The 18912-nt window shown below is 34.5% G+C and overlaps 1 protein-coding gene across 7 annotated transcripts in view; it reads left to right on the forward strand.

Annotated features, from left to right (window-relative positions):
- The window catches only part of LOC113402792 (homeobox protein homothorax), a 247449-nt gene that overhangs the window by 50394 nt on the left and 178143 nt on the right, over positions 1-18912 (forward strand). The gene's annotated exons all lie outside the window — the stretch shown is intronic.

Raw genomic sequence — 18912 nt, forward strand, 5'->3', positions numbered from 1 at the left:
CCCCCTCCCTCGAGGGCTACAGAACTATTGCCATACAAATCTTCTAGAAGCTACGATTACAATTCTGAGCTTAGTTTAAAACTTAATTAGGTTATTGGGAAACTATTGGAAAACGAAGTATACGTAAAAATACAACTTTAACTTGCCTAAGTGAGATAATAAGAGTTACTTAAGAGTTTTAAATTATTGTCATTGATTTTAATGGTGGTAGATACTAGTGTTATCGTTTGGCTAGTAAACAGTATATACGTAATAGTTGATAATAACAGATTGCGTTCACTAACAAGAAGCACAAAAAAAATATTAAAATTAGTTAGTTTAAAGGAAAGGAAATACGTATTCGGTATACGCTAGGTGTAATTTTAGCGAGTTTGCGATCGATTGCATTTTGCACGTGAGTCCGTAATGGAGCTGCCATCACGACTGCCGATTAAAGTGCAACCGATTATAATAATCGGATATATTATGGATGTGCGTTATGAATAGAAATCTAGATGCTTCTAAATATAATTAGTGGCGTTAATGTGGTTCCGACACTATACCTATTTCGATAAGACATAAACGTTTAAATAGTTAAGATTATTTGCTGTATTTTTGTACACTGCATTAATTCTGAAATCGATATTGCACTATCGGTAATTGCACGATGCATTCTGTTAGAAAATTTAACATTCACAGCGAAAGATTATTCGCCTTACGTTACGAATGCCGACCCAATTCTGTAATCGAATGCATATATTTGAAATCGATTCTGTCATGTTTATTAATTATCTGTGGAACGTGACGTTTCATATTTTTTACGCGAATAGGTTACAGGATTGGTGGAAACAGCCACGTTTTTTTTGTATGTTTGTTTAGTGATATTGAAGGTATGATGTTTTTGGGCGTTGAGACTGAATTGTTTTGTTTGTGTTATATATTATTTCTCACATTGTTAACATGAAAGCCATAATTTTAAACCTAACTATTGATTCTGTTTTGGATGGAGGTTATTGACCTTCGATGGTTATTTTTTTGTCTGTATATGAGTTTTTTAACATATAATTATGTAGTTGGATGTCTTAGTTAGGTTCTATGCATCGCGGTAGGTTTTGTTTTAAAATAATTTTCATAATTCTAACTCGTAAATGTATAATTAATATGCTATTTGGTGTACGTCCATCTTGTATGTCAATGTGATTTTAATTAATTTTATAATTTTATTTTTTCTGAACGGATTACAATAAAATGTTCTGTTTGAAATAATATCGGAGTTTGTTTTTATATAATTATAAGTATCAAAATAACAGAGCATTACCCACTCTCATAAAAAATACAAAGCTAATATCTACAAGAAAATCGATATCGATTATCCTTAAAACAACCCTAAATTCAACTCAAGACATTACAGAAATAAACTCGTTAAGCGTTTCAAAGGTGGTAAGGGAGTTTTGGAATAAAGAGGGAATATTTTATAAGGAAAATATAGTATTTTTATCGTGTCGCAGATTCCAGAGCCCCGGGAGAGCCGGAAAATTGTTTCTTTACTGCTTACTGCACCCCGCACGATAATCTTTCGCGCCAATCCGCCATTGCTAGGCTCCTCACACACTACTGATTTCGGTACATCTGGGGTTTGCTTTAACGCAAATAATTAATCAGTACAGCCTGTTTTTCAATTGCACGTAAATTATCTGTAATCTAATTTAAAATCATGTTTTAGAAAATTATATATATAATAATTTGACATATAATAAACAAGCTAGATAATTTGGATATAGATTAAAAATATCATTTTATAAAGTAGTAATGTTTGTGACTTGTATCCGTGCAGTGCGTAAAGACAACAATTCCTCAAAAACATGGCGGATTCTTTTCATGAGTTTGACAATCTGATATTTTATTTATTTTTTATAGTCTGTCGTTGACGTTGGGTGCAGATTGCGAACCGCGGGTGACGGGATTGGGGTAAGGTTAGGATAATTGGCGGGAAATTTGTAAAGGCCAGTGTTTAACTGGTATTTTTTAGGGGAATGGCAAAGGCACTAATCGTAGGGATACTAAATTATTGTAATCTTTCGATAAATTGATTTTATCTTTATTAAAAAAATATGGTACCTATTGCAATGCCCTATAAAGATAATTTGAACGAATTTTTAATTTTGGTATTCGTTTTGAAATATAAAATAATTCCTCACATATTTACATGAGCATTTGAAACACTTGATTTTATTTTTAATGTCTGTATAGATAAAAAAAAAGAAAAAAATATATATTCATACACATTTGGGAATTTTCAAAAAAAAAAATACAATTACACACACTAACACACAAAATGTGTTGATTCTAACACAACAATCAATTTATAATAATGACCAGAGTCCAATGAATAATGCAGGGCAAGGGTCCTGGTATGAGTAAAATAATAAAAATACGGGCCTGGGATTTGTCCGGGATAGGAGACAATTCGTCACGGATTCGTCCCGGTGCGTGTGACGCTGACAATGCCATAGGATTACGAAACTGGGGACAATTCCATCCCCTTGATATAAAAAATATAAATACATACGTATAAAAATACCTTTGACTTCTTTCTGGTCTTATGTTAAAAAAAAAAAATTGATATTTTCTACAATGAAAAATAATAAATTAATCACTTTAGAATTGAATAGTATTGATTTAAATGTAAAGCTACCACCGGTTCGGAAAGTAGATTCTTCTGAGAAACTGCAATACGAAACAGAGAACTCTTTTCCAACAATTAACATAGCTGTGTTAATTAAAGCCATTAAATTATTATTTATCCAATATGAAAATCAATGAATTCTAACTTTTATCACCTTACAGCTTGTTATTGAGCAATAATCTCTATTTATCTTTGTTTTTACGATCAGATTTAAATTATTAATATGCTATGGTATGTGTTATTATAATAGTAGTGCGTTATCTATATCTATTTAATTATCTTTTAAATAATTACGATTTTTCATATAATCAGTGTTTCTATTGTAATTAGAAGAGAAACAGATTCTTAATCTCCTTCAATAAAACCTTTTTCTTTTTAAATACTTATTATTCATTTAAGTTAAGGCTTCGTTTAAATCTTATTGTTATAAGCTTGCAATCTTAATTGGTATGTTGCGTAGATCACGTCGAATAATTCTCGTCCACGCATGTATATGGGCTTGTCAATCTGTCCGTCTGTTGATGACTTTATAGTCACTAAATTCACCTCAGAATCTACTATTTTATGCATTGCTTGTACGAGTAAATTGGAAGAATGTCGTGGAAGTGTGTTTTTTTTTATATATATAAATATGTATATATAAGGTTAAGTATTTTATTTATATCTGAATGATAGATATGTAAATGATTTGGTGGGAAAATAAAAGGCATTTGAAAAGTCGACTCTATCTTTGATAGACGCGGTTTCATAAAACTTTTAGTTTGGACATTTTCTCGTAAATTTATCCGAACTAACAAATTTGGCGCCAAAATAGCAAAGACGCCGCCTGACGGTCGTAAACTGTCGCTTTTAAATCTATAATGTGGTGCTATTGGCTGGATATCTACCAATCAGCTCGCAGAAACAAATTTTACGATCACCCATTGGCCATGTTGTGGTTGTTTGTTTACGACGCTCCTAAGGTTTTGCGAAAATTCTATTAATAAATTAGTCGTAAATGCCTTGAAATTTATTATCATGGCGTTTTCTGTAATTATTTCCTTCATAAGAAATTATGCTGTTACGGTTATGGTTGTAGGAATAACGCTATTGGTGTATGTCATTTGCTTTAATATGCCTTATTTTCGTTCGAGACATATTTCTCAAGCCTTTATAAAAATATACAAGCCTCTATAAAATGTATTGGAGTCTCAATTGCAATGCTGATCAAGAATATTAATCAAAACATGAATTGAGAAAGAAAATATAATATTTAATTTACAGTGTATAATTTTCACGTTAGCTTCAAATCGCGGACATTTTTCCCGCTTGTTCATTATAAGCAGGTACTTTCCGTTCAATAGAGAGCCCGCTGTGTTCCATTACACGCAGATAGAACTGCGGGGCGCCAATGTCTTCATCCGATTCAAGATTGATAACAACATTAGAAAAATATTGCCGTCTATAAAATCAACAGTTCGTATTTTCCTTTCAACTAAATACAAACAGTTTCGCATATATCTTCAGAATTATAAATACTAAACGGATGAATATTCATCAGCATATTTGTTTTTGGACTTTATTTAATGAGTCAACCAATGTCCTTTTCTGTGACCCTGGTGTGCAAATTTTTATGATGATCGGCCGAGTAGTTAACAAGTCAAAGCGTAATAAAGTCAAATGAATAAAGTCACTTTCACATTTAGAACATGAGTTAGGATATAATGATATACATTATATACCATCGAAAGCCACAACACATCCAGTGTTTTCAAATAAGAATTCAACGTACAGTCACAACAATCATACCTAAGAAAATTGAATCCTATAAGAGTGCAATATATCCTTGCGGTCGGGTATTTATTCAGCGGAACCAGCACTCCGTGACATTAGGGGCCGCAGTGCCCCGCAGCGCCCCGCAGCACCCCGCAGCGCCCCACGGAGCTATTTGCTGGCAAACCAGGAAGATTTCCGCCCAGGCAGGCTTGACTGATTTCCGACACGGATATAAGAATAGACAATTTGGTATGTGTACATTTTGCAGTTGAGTAAGATTTGGGGTTGGACACAATTGATAGAAGTTTTTCTTCTCGTAAGGACGATCAAGTTACCCTTATTATTATTAAAAGTATAATGTGACAGTTTTAAATATAGAAGAACTAAAAAAGTCTATAGATAAGAAACAAAATGACGCTGAATATTTATAAAATAAAATGGGAAACTTGACACTGGCTGGAGAATCTTAAAGTGTTGAAGAACGGGCGCCTTGAGTCTATCGCTTTTTTTTTGTACAATAAAATAAACCTGGCCACAGTAACACCAGAAGTGGAAATAGCGCGTTCGAAATCAAAAATACGAATTAAATTTAAAAGTTTAATTATAGAACAGCGATCGGCTTCCGTAAAAGCACATCGTCGAACACATTTTCTAATTAGCGATTGGTCACGCGCTCGGAGGCCAATCGCAGTCTTATTCTAAATCTGAATCGAGCAATTTGAATTTGGAACGGTTCGGCTTATGATTTGCTCACAATGCTTTTTGTGGCCATCGATAACGGACTCGTTTCTCGTTTCAATTCGAAACTGACTTCTGAATATTACTCGCTTGTATTCAATTATCGTTCAAATCCAGCCCTAATGACACACGCTTCAGCTTTTCTCTGTGAGAAATTTTATTGCTGACTCAACTGCAGTATAACACAAAATTATCTTAATACAAAATTAGTTCATCCGTATTTAAAATGGAGTCTCGTGTGATAATCATAAATCGCTTGAAAGGTTACAGGCGAGGAGCGTGTCATATATATATATATTCTTTATACGGCAAAAAGAAGCAGCTGAACGGCCATTAAGCAAAGAGTGTCAAAATGATTGACGTGAACCAACGAAGGGAATTTCAAATCAAACAATGTCACGCTACAAGTGGTCAGCTAAATAAAGCGTTGTCGTCATGCCAATTAAAAAAAATTATCCTCTTTAATAAGTGTCAATTCTTAACGAATGTGTGCATTCGTATGATTTTTATTTCACACGTTCCCGTGATATCAAATGCGCTGAATGTAAATATTATCGACCCAAACGTTATGCATTTAAGGTTTATTTTCGATCTCGAAACCGATTTTACGACTATTTTTATTGACGCTTAGCCCCGACACTCAGTGTAGCAATTGCAGTGAGAATGATCATACGGCATAAATATGTGGTTGGAAATTGAATCTTTTGTAAACATATTTAAAGTTTCTATTTAATTGTTGCCGTTATCGTTTTAAGTTTTTACTGTCGAGAGAATAGTACTAATACGTAGTGAGTCGAAGATGAACGTAGTGGAAGTGGTCATCAAATTTTAATAGTCCGTTAAAATAATAATCAATGAGGCGACTACCCTATCCACCGTAAATAGCACCGACAAAAATAATTACGCTACTATATCGAAGTACATAAACTATTTTCAATAATAATGAATTCAATCTGTGTAATATTGATGATGATCATAGCTCCAATGTTTTCGATGGATAATTCTATGTGGTCGGCTCCAGGCATAGCTTGGATAACATTATTGACGTTTGTAACTAAGACTGTTTGGAATAAGAGATTTTCAACATTATTAATAGTCTGTTATTTATGTAGGTCATGAATGAACTTCCTACTATTGTTGACGTTTCTCCAATTACCTATATCTCGGTCTGCCGTTTGAATCTTTATACTCACTAATTGGGCATTAGTGGTCCGTTTCAGCGATAATCTTTTATGATTAATGAGTTTGTTCGCGATCGACGATTAAATCTCCAGAGGATTGTAAAGGACTCGTTACAGAATTAACGGCCTTTGGGTGTTTATAAACTTGATTAGGTCCGTTCGAAAGTATAAGTGAATGTATCTTATCTCCCGTATTCGCGACGTATTTATACAGATTTTTATTTCAAAACATCTGTTTGATTAAGACATTTAATAGAATTGTTTTAAGCTTTAATATTTGATACAACTTAAGACAAATGATATGTTAATTTATCTCGATATCTATTATATAAATCAGGTATGAAAAATTGTAATAGTTTGTTTGTCTGTTTATCGTCTAGTGTTCGCCGCTCATGCCCAAGCTGTTTATTTGAGAATCTCAGAAGCTGGCAGAGTGGCGGAATGTCGTCGCACGTGCCCGATGATGATAATAATAAAATGTTGGCGCATTATTTATTTATAGCCGTCTCGCGGCTGTCGCTCGTCCGTCTGTCCGATTCGTCCGTTATTATATATATATAAAGTGCATCATATATCCATGTTTCTTTGTCTCATTATAACCGGGTTATAAATATTTCTGAATACAAACAAAACGTCTTACCATTTCGGCCACGGTCCCTGTTCTGGCTTATTTTCACCTGTTCTTGTTATTCGTTTCCGAAGGCCGGTTTACATTTTCTTTAAATATTTATTATCCGCGTACAGTTGGTACGACAAAACGTTATTCATTTAATGAATATAAATACTTGCATTTAAATTTTTATAGGTTTTCATGATAATCTTATTTATGAGACGGTCGTTGTACTCGGGAACAGTGATGACGGAATTAAATTTAATATTATTTTTGGTGCGTTTTAATAAAAAAATTCAAAGCGAGATGCATTTTAAAATTAATATTACCCATTGAAAAGTCCTAGACCAGTCAAAATTTCCACGACGCTGATCTGAACCATAACATCATACTAGCATTGTTTTGCTCGACGCCAGCTATTTGCGGACTGCTACCCCCCCTACCCCCTCCACCCTCCGCACTACGGTGTCCGTCTGAACGCGAGCTATATTTTATCCCGGGTTGGGCTTGCCACGTAAACTGTCAGGATCGCCTGTAGGGCGTTCAACTCGTAGTTAAAAAGTTTATAAGTTGTAATGGATACTACTTTTCGCATTTTTTCGGTTAAGTAACTTTCAACAGGAGCTATATTAAATCGTGGCTCATTTGTGAGTCGTTAAATTGTTAAAATACAAAGAATACCGTATTTATATATTACCAACAAACTTTGTCGTATAATTTTATTTTGTTTAAACAAAGCGATTATAGAGATTTTTTATGATTTAAATTGTCGTAAGTGTGGTTCACAATAACGCTAATCTTTATATGGCGCATAAATTAAAAACGAAATTGTCTCAACGACGGTTGCGAATGTGCCGTGAAACCGACATTAACAAGCGCAATAATAATTACTTATAAATCATAGAAATCATTGCGACGATGCATTGATAAAACGTGGTCTATATCTCAAACGCGTTTGAAATATGGCGGACGCGTCGCGGCGGACAGAGAGTTGGCTCGAGTCGAAAACTCGGCTAATTCGCTAGTGATGGATCTATAGCGCTTCTATTAAAAATCATACATCGTTGAGATGGATTTAACAATCAAGGCATCGAGTCCATTTTCTTAGCTATAATAAGTAAAAATAAGGCAAAGTCGCAGACCGCATTTAAACTAACAGTCATTTTATTATCGCTACGAGCGTCATTAGTTAGTTTCTGATCTTATTAATGTTCCTTGAAATCTAATTACGTTGAAAATCCTTTCTCCGTATGGTTCTTTATGAGGCCCATTGCGGTTACTTACCCACTAGTGGTAACATAATGTCTACAATAAACTGCTTGTTTACGACAGCGCACAGTGACATTCGCTGTACAAACACCATAAATTATTCCTCAAATCACATGTGAAGCGTATTACCCACTAGACTACTACAAAAAGCTCATGTATCTCTCGATCTTCACGCAACGACAAATGTGTAACAAATAAATTATAAAATCAACGGCCTCGGTTTTTATACCTCACGTGTGAAGTCCTGTCTCGCTTTCACATAGCGTGTGACGTATAACCTTGTCTCGTTTGTTCATGAATTGTCACCGCGCGTTCGCAGTTTATCATCAACTGTCCTCTAATCATGACGTCTGTGTTATGTATGGTTAAAATTTTTAAATCCGTCACGAATTGGGTTCATTGAACTCCTATCACGTCACTGTTAAAGGTTGTTGCAATTATATACATATAAGTACATGTATAGCAAAAGGAAATTAAGAGACTGGTTATCATTATTTTTAATGAAACAAAGTTCGTACGTTATTAATGAATTGCTACGTTATAAAAAAAACCTATCGAGTTTAATCGTCAATTTTTCAATGCTATTCATGCAATGAAACAAAAGTGTTGGCGAGGGTATCTCCTAATTAATTAGCGTGGACTATAATTAGAAGTACCAGGCGCGCAGGAGTCGCGGGGAGGAGCAGCTGTGACGTGTGACAGATGGCTACGCGTCGCTGGCTCAGGCGCATCTCCTTTGAAACCCGCCTGGAATCTGGGGGCAAGGAAAATGCTCTAATTAGATGTGTACTTATTTACTTTAATCTATTCATCACCGGTAATTCATGGAAATGTGGTATCGTGGTTTTATTGTGTAGTTACTAACATTTTAAAATGTATCTTACTTAAATTATTAATCACTGAAGAAGTTCAAAATCCAGTATGATAAATAAATGATCATTTTCATTGATGTAGTTTATTTCGCAACCTTTTATGTAAAAAAAATTGAGCTCTTTCAACGATAAAATTTTAATTTAATGTTGACACGGCCGAATCGTCTTTATTGTTTGTACGGTTGGTAAAAAGCAAGAGCGATCAATATGAGGAATCTACTACAGAAATACGTATCAATTTAGTAAAAAAAAAACCGCGACAATTAACGTCCAAACTAACTTTAGTACCTGCCAATAATAATGCAAGCACACCGCGTTCAGTAATCTTCGATCGGTTTGAAAAACTTGAAAACGCTAGATTGACTTCAAGATATGTCAATCCAATATCTGATAGGGGCAACATTATTTTTGTCAACGATAAAGTCTACATACGTGCAAACGGTGGCTTATGGCTTAAGGAATAGTGTTGTGAAATGCGCGCGTCTCGGCTTAAGGATGGCAACGCCGGCTCGGGCTCTTAATGACATGCTTGTCTCGTCCGGACGGGCTGCGATTTAAACTCGTTTATCGGCCATTGTGTTTGTTTGTGTGCACCCAAATAAGTCGGCGAGATTAGTAAGAATTCGTGTCGTTGGAAAAACTTTTCACGCGCGTATTTTTATGAATTAATTATGTCCATCGACGACTTTTTCTTCTGCTAAATAGTTGGAAGTTTCGCTGAACTTCTCTATTTTAGGATCCGACAACATCAAGAATGCGTGTCCGTAATAGATATTTTTTTTATTTTAAAAGAATAAGTTTAATCTTTACTAAAAACAAACATTGAATAGATCGGAATTGCCAATTAAACTTTATAGCCTGGTGCGACAAAGTTATAATCATTAAAGATGGCGTGACAGTTTGGGATCTAGGAGGTTTGTTGGTATGCTGTGCGCGCGCACCCCGCGCGGTATCTCGCCCGGCGCGCGCATTCCCGCCACGCGCGCCGCCTAAACTAAATACATAATGTCCTCGCACGACAGCTTTACTCGTTTCTCATGGTTTTCGCGGTAACCTCATGGAAAATGTTCCGTGATACTTGTTTACTGATAAAATACCATCACTGGGTTTATGGGGTTAGAATAACAAGTCGGAGAGATTACTCGATCACTGTTTAACGTGAGTCTCTTCTCAATTTGATATAAAACTTAACGAAGACGACTAAAACATCTAACCAGCTGAACCACAGTTCATCAAGGATCGTTTAAATTCAACGATTCCGGTCTTTAGATAACGCAAAGAAGGTTAATTGATTCCGATCGAATCCAAAAACAATTAAAATGTGCATAGACAATAAACATTTTTTCTCCAATTAATGTTACGGCAAAAAATATCAAAGTAAACTTTCTGTCAGTTTGATGGGTTGGCTGATTAATAAAAATGTCCATCAGTAATGGCATAAGAATGTAAGTAAATTGGCAGGTGATGGATCGCGTTCGTTTTCGATGTGTGAGGAATATCAATACATCGCATTGGACGAATGTTGATCAGTGTATCGTTGGACATGCAACTCTCGCATTCGGAGCTTCGTGGACTTAGGCTTTAAAAATTTCACGCACTAATTCAAATTAATACTTTTTGTGCAGTTTGTTTTGATTGCTTTCCAAATTTTCTTGATCGTTTCAGAAATATTGGAACAGGTCTATCTATAAATAGTGACTATAGATTGGACTATTAGTTTATATAGAAAAAAATAATCTTACTCGATATCAGTATCGTTCGAAGACAGAACACACTGGTCTTGCATAACAGAGACGTTTCAAACGTAAGATTATTTGAAGCTAATTGCAATGGGAACCAATGGCGGGTCTCATACCCTCTCACAGACCTCGGGCCCGCGGGCGAGTAATTCAAAATGCAAATATTGCACTTATAATACATTACGTATTCCACAGACACCGGTGCAACTTGCTGACTACGCCTCTCGCCGGTTTTACTGGAAAATCATGTAAAAATCAGTCATTTTTATTCCGAGCGCACACGCCATATTGGCGGTTCCCATGCCTCTAATTTTCGCGGATCCTTGTAAAATATATGTTGGTATCACCTGGCTGCGCGATGGCGAACCTTGGCTTCGTTGATACGACTTGATATTTAATCGTTCGTTCTTGATTATCTTTTACTTTAATTTAAGAAACTGTGTTAGGAGTTGCGTTTATTTAAATTAGTTCTATTTTGTAAATAAAATATTCTAAACCGAAACCTTTGCATTTGTAACTCTTAAATCTGTCTCGTTAGCAGTGATATATCATTGTGTATGATGTAGAGAGATAGTGATGGGCTCTCCGTCGCATCTATAAAAAGGCGCTTCGTTAGTGATGCCCTCACCCTCGCCACGGACGTTCTAAATATAAACGGGATACGAACCCGGGACACCGCACGTGTGTTCACTTAGTACTCGGTAACTTGAATAAAGTCTTTAAGTTTTAGTTTAAAAAACATTCCCGTTTTAATTTTAACTCCGTCCACGGTTTCGCCGTTACACGTTAAATATGAAAACTTTCGCAAAAACCGAGCCGAGTCGGGATAAAAAGAATCGATTCGACGTATTCATCGGATCATTGTATCGAAGGTCAATCGAGATATAAAATTAAAAAGTATAAGTGGCGTCCGAACGGGTTCCATTTTATTAAATTTCAAATATTACTATACCGCTGGCTGTATTACAATTTCAAATTTGGTACACGGTGCTTCCACTTTTGGTTTCATGCGAACTGACCACGCCATGCTGGCGGCTTCCTACATCGTCGTCTTAAAATAAATATTGCGACGTTCACTTTAAACTACGTGTTATTCGAAAGAATGTTGCAGTCACTGGCGTGTATCCTTTGGAAGCACATTAGCGCCGCATGCCTTGCGATAATTACCGTATTTTGTATACTTCATTGCAGTTCAATTCCTATTCCATTCTATTCTATGGAAAAAAAGATATCGTTCATTCAATGTTTTATTATATTATTGGTCGTACTATTTCTACATCTAAGTTGCTTCAATTTGTACTCGATTAATAATGTCTTATTTAAATAGTATATTCCTTTTCTTTTCCAAAATATTGATTCGTTTGAATGATGAATTTTGTTTTAAATGAGGTTTTCGGTTCAAATGTAACGTCTCATTTAGACCTTTATTACTAAACGAATAAAATATTTTGATGACATTGTCATATGGCAATGTCATAACAGCGAGACGGTTGACGGGTTTTCTTGGAACATTAACCAACAATAACAACGCAGACAGTTTTTGTGGATAGTACGCGATCGGAGAAGTTGATGGTGAATGGTCACGCTATGCTTGGTGGTAGGTCTCGAGTCATCGGGAATGTCAGCAGCTGTAATATATTCCTTGCTGAAGTACTGCTGATCATGATACCAAATACTTCAAGCTATATATCCATGCGTAGATCTGGTAATGAGTTTGTTAGGACCTAGGTACCACAATAAGTTATTCAATATTATTAATTCAATAATATTATTCAATATAAATTTAATACAAGAATTTTAATATCTTAGTCTTTACTGAGAAGGATAACATAACAATTATTAATTATATTGAGATCTGTACCGTTGTTCATTAATTTTAGTTCATTAACTTTAATTTGTTACTGTTGTTGAATGTTACTTGCATTTTTAATAATAGTTATTATACCAGTCAACGATGCGTTAATTGCGATCCTTCCTACAATGTCGTGAATAAAGTTTGTCATCCGACCTTTATGGTCGCCGGTCTAGATTCAAATCCACTCGAAAGCTCAATTTGCTCAGTCGAATAGTTTTGTTTTAAACAACCGTATCTCCTAAACTATCTCGCGAATAATTCACTGTAACGCATGCGCCGAACGCGATCCACGCGTCGACGGAAAACCATCTCTATTATAACATTATACGGCTTAAATTGGTTTGTGATTAATTTAATACGTACTTCAATTGTACTTGATCGCTAAAAATCGTCTTTATTACGAATATGTAAGGTGTTTTTTAGTTCGTTGGATGATGTGTGTATGTTGTTTCGAGATGCAAAAACTCAAGAATCCAGTCTTAAAGATGACCGCGCGCCGATTTTCGAAATACGAGGAGCGAAATCCGAAAGCCATCTTTTTTGCCCAGCCGATGATAGTTTTTAATTATTGTAGCGCTAATTAGCTTTTAGGGTTCCCTTGTAAAATGTGAAAACCATTAAGAACATGCATACACTTAAATTAGAACTAACCCCTAGTAAATATGAAGCTATTGAATCGTGCAGCGGAACACTTTCTTGAATGTTTACATTTAGCTAAATCTACTAAACTTTTAAATGAGCCATTCAAAATAGGTATTTCATTATGTACCTAGCTACTTAGATTTGTTTTAAAATTTAAACGATCGATAGATAATATTAACAATGGCTACGGAACCAAATGAATTAAGAGTGCAAATTTTATGACTTGTTCCGAAGCTGTCGGCGAACAAAAACTACCGGAGTTGTCTCGTCGGGTGTTTGAATTTGGCGACTTTTTGTCCGTCTGTATTGAGATGCGCTTCGTACTCCTCGCCGGACCTTGTGTGACGTTTTACCGTTATTTCAACCAATTTATAACTTAACTAACTTACAGTTGTGACTTTCCTTGTGTATTGATTGCATCTCTTTAGATATTCAGTCATCTCTAAGGTCATTGCTAAGAAGAGCTCTTTCATTTGTAGAGGCTCTCAGACATTCAGAAAGTTACTCAGTACCATTAACTTTTCTATATAAATAATAGATATTATTGAAAGACTGATAAACTTTAATCCCATCCCTCCTTTTACTAACGTCATCATTCTGACTAACATCCAGGTTAAACACAATATTTGAGGGAGAAATTCCAACCTACATGAGTACATCAACACACACACTCATATATTTTTTAAATACGTGTGTGTAATTAATGTTTAAGGTACGGTCTCTCTATAATCAATTGTCTATAAGTATATTAAACATCATAATTCTTATATGACATATAACGCTAAAATCATTGAATAACTATGTCGTAAGTCGACTTTCTGGATAGTGTACAAAGTCGCTAAACCAGCTAAATATTTAAAATTTGTCGATTGCTTGCTAGTCTATTTGCTACATTCGTTGAATCAGTTCTTGCTTAGCCATATCGCACTAAACGGCCTGTACTATCGCATACACAAGTTAAATTGCAGCCATAATACCTTTTAGGAAGGAATTTCTAAGTGCTAATCCCAAAGATAGATCGAAATATATATCACTCCGACAAAATCTTGAGGATTTGTAGGGAATTCAGTTGTTATTTTACTATCGGTATTCGCATTTGACGCCGACTCGTTTGAATTTATTATCCGCTGGGTAATCTTCGGTACCAGGGTGCCTGGATAAGCGAGGAGCTAATGAACGTATCGGTTTCAGAGTCGCGTTACCTCTCGTTAGCGTGACGTGAACTCCCTCGCGTTTATTGTCTCCTTGAGTTTAGACTATGGCTATCTATACATATAACGTTCGAACAGATAATTTAAATATATTAAACTATTCATACATGTATAATAAATAATATGTACCTATAAATATGTATATCTAAATTATTGTAATTTCTCTAGATATATTATGAGTGACTTTTACATAGAACTAACTGCGATTACATTGAAATGTTCGAAAATTTCTTCGTGTGGTGATTATAAGAATACGCCACGCGAATATAAATAAGCTTAATAAATAAATTTGGCAATAAAAATATAATCCATCAAAATATCCACTCCGAGCCCGTACAGCAACAGTGTCGTTGTATGAATGGGCATCGGTGATTGGTGGCGTTCGTCAATTTGTCAGACAACCACCACCCCGTCAGTCGTCGCAAACAGTCGTGGAATGATACGATGACGGCGCGAGATGAATGTCGGTGACTATTAGGAGAGCTGCCAACGGGCCCCGCTGATTCACAACGGGTTAACGAACCAATTGTTTTGATGCGGGCTTCGATACAGATTGGATAATTTGGAGCACTTCAGACCTCGCTACAGGTCCATCGAGGAATGTATTGATAGATGTTAAGACTCCACTATTAAAGTATTGTGCACAATTGAAATTAACTGTTATGTAAGTTAATTATAATCCCACGTATATAATTTGAAGATTATATATATTTAGGAGTAAACGATAATTTATCTGGTTATATTATTGGATATGTTCATAGATGTAGTCGTACTTTGTAAGAATTAAAACATAAATTAACTTTTTAACTGTAGACCGAGGGGTGGGCTTAATTTTTTTTACATTTCCTTACAATACAATATAATGTCCTTCGTGTTTATAGACGTTGCCATAATTCTATACGATTTTCTTTCTGCATATGAGAATGCTTTTTGAGACAATTAATCTTCATGAATTATTTATATTACACTTTTTGTTTACATGCAACATTAGTTGAATAAAACTCAAAATAATCCACTCGGCCTGTAAGGGAGAGGTATTATGTCGTTATCTACCTTGGATTGCGAAATGTCTCCTCTGGCAGCAGCGGCGTGTACCGATGACATCGTCGTCAATTATTTGGCAAGCGAACGCCGCATTCTGGGTCACAATGACCAAGATCATCATTGAAAAAAACAAATTTAAACCCTGTGACGATAAAATAAAGTTTAAATTTTATTTTATTTTATTTTTTGCTTTCTCCTTTCCACTTATGTTTTAGCTATTTGAACGAAAGAGATGTAACTTGTTTTTGTTGTTTTTCGTGAGTTCGTTAAACAGTGATTCAAAGAAATAAGTCGGTATGAGAGTATTTAATTGCAATTGAACGCTATGTCCGATTTCCTTTCAAAAACCACGTTTCTGTTTAATTTCGATCATCGAGACGATCTTTGTATTACTTTTATTTAAATTTAGTGAGAAAGTCTAATGACCAGAGTGCAATCTGTAATCAAATATCAAAAGAAAATCGATATTCCGAAATCGAGAAGTGGAATCGATATTCCTGATCTCATCGGTATGACGCCGGTCGGTGTTCGGTTGATTTACGAACGCTCGTTACAAGCACCATAATGAGTTGCGCCTGCACATCGATTATGAGCGGGCATTTTTAAATTAAGAACTCGTTGATTTGTTCTGGCGGTTAGTGGATTGCGAAATGTTATTAACGATATTCAAAGAATAGCTATTTTTGTTTTACTTTTAAAAATAAATTATTGAATTGGAATGATATACATACAAACCTACAATATTAATGAAAAATTGTAATCTACAAATGAGTTTGATTTTTCTTTATTTACCATAAATACAAAAACTGATACATTAATATAGATTTTAAAATAACAAATATGTGATCTTCGAAGTCTCTGGGGAGGATTAGGTAAAGAGTCAACTCCGGTTTCGGAGTCGCACAGGGATCTATTCTCGGTACCCCCTCTATTCGAAGATATTTTTTCTCTTCTGCCACTAAGTGCTGTATTTATAGACGTGCTTGGCGGATGCCTCGATTCTTATTTGGTTTATCTTCATTTGAAACTGTTTAGAAAATTGTACCGGATGATTCTAATTATGGGTTCGGATAAGCTTTTGATACTTTTTAGTAATCTTGTGGATGTCAAAATTTTGCTTTCTTTAGGTCTAAACATAAAACAAATGAGTAAATGATATATATATATATATATATATATATATATATATATATATATATATATATATATATATATATATACATATATGTAATTGATATTTGCTGTAACACAACACGATAATAATACAGTTCTAATATAAATAAAAACTAAAGGGATACGTTGTATTAAAGAGTTATAAACGAAAACTATGGTAATTGTCGTTGGTTTTCGCATGAAATTAATTTGTAATACTTACCAAAATATATAATACCAAAATATACTTGAAGAAAAATATTAAAGACTAAACAACGTAAATACAATTACAACGAAAGATCGTGCGAACAGCACAACTCTTAACCATACCTCCATACCCGGTGTCTTGTATCCCACGTATTTTCATCAGTCGTAAATGATTAAACACGATTGATATAGATAAAAGTCGATCGTAATTTTAATATCGCAACTAAATAATAAAGTATAACTGTATTTACAGTATATTTTACCGGAGAGATATTAGAAAATGCTTTTAAAGAAATAATTGGAACGATTTCAAGTTTCCACGCCTGTGTTTGACGTAGACAAAATATATTACAACACTTATAGCCAATCGCCTTAGGGCTACGGTCCGCTCCATGCCAAGCTAAAAAAAAAATTAACCTAAAGTTCTTTTTGTACGATTAAATATCTTCAAAATAAAATCGCGGAATTCCTCTTAAATCATTTGTCAAAAATCAAGATCGTTTTTATGATGAATAAAACTTGATCTGCTTACAATTCTTGGTTCAATGTCAGAATTAACATTCAAAATTACTTATTTTGATCATTCATCGTTCCTTTGAATCTTTTCTAAAGTTATGAATAAATCAACTATTAATAGAGTATATTTAAAAATAATGACTTATTAATTCTGAATATTTTGACTAAAATTTCAGTTTTTTATAAACTATTCAATAAATGTCTCATAATAATATGTTCTTACATACCTATTTACCGATGTTTGCCGTTTTAATATTTGTATATCTCTCGATATTACGAGTCGATTACATCCCGCGGTTCTCATAACGTAAATTCATTAAGGAAGCACCATTAATTACATTTTCCATCCAATGCAAGGCTATTACTCTCATTCCGAACCAAAACAAACAAATCCTGCAATTATTGTAACAGCGTAGCATTAGGATCGGTACGGGGCTGTTGGAAAATAGCCTGTATTTCTTTATCAATAAATGCTATAACGTTTGCGTCAGTGGTTGCGGTTTTATCTGCTTTCGCCATAACAGCATCTTCAGCAGTTTTTTGCTAAACAGATATGTACTCTATCGCCTTGGGAATAAGTCTATCAAAAAACTTGTTAATATCAGTAGGAATTCTGGGATCCCCATTGATGTCCCCGAAATTCTCAAGATATTGAAAGATTAGCCGTGGGTGCAGGATGTCCCCATAAATAATACATCGGAGGGGTGCCGTGATGGATTGTCTGTCTGTCTATCCGCATTCTATTAGTCAGGAATTCTTAAAGGGTGGATCTTAGGGTGATTTCTATTATTAGAAGTAACCAATGTTAGCTTAGGAATTGATACAGTCCTCGTTCATTAGTGAGCCTTTCCTTTAGATGCTGTGGACTGTTTAATTCCTTTGAACGATAAATCATTTGATCGTTTACATATTATGTATTTAATTTTCAAAATAGTCAAATAATCAAAATAGTTACCTCCGATGGCGCCCATTTTAATTCAAGTGAGCTGAGAAACATAATTTTAATTTTCCGTTAATTGATCTAATCGACCATAAAAAATATAATTTTCTTAGATAGCAATTTATACTACATAACATTAATTTACTTATATTATTAACATTGAATTTTTTGCGAAGGCTAAAACATTTTCTGGTTTAAAAAGTTTTTTCGTAAATTAGAATATTATGAAACGCGATGCAATCAATTTTCTATCGACATCGGAGATTATATCGATGGAATGTGTTATGGGTTTGCTTAACGATTAGCATATTAAAGTAATGGACTTATGGTTTATATTTGTTTACGACTATTTCAATAAAAAATCTCAGTTTTCATCAAGAACGCATTACAGTCCTAATGCTAATCTAACACGCAATGAAAACAAAGATCTTGTGAAAAGGAAAGTTTAATTAAAAATTAATGCAGAAAATTTTTCTATTACAAAACGTAATCCAGTAGAAGATACGTATCATAGAA

This window comes from Vanessa tameamea, chromosome 19, assembly GCF_037043105.1.
Source record: "Vanessa tameamea isolate UH-Manoa-2023 chromosome 19, ilVanTame1 primary haplotype, whole genome shotgun sequence".
Taxonomy (NCBI): Eukaryota; Metazoa; Arthropoda; class Insecta; order Lepidoptera; family Nymphalidae; genus Vanessa; species Vanessa tameamea.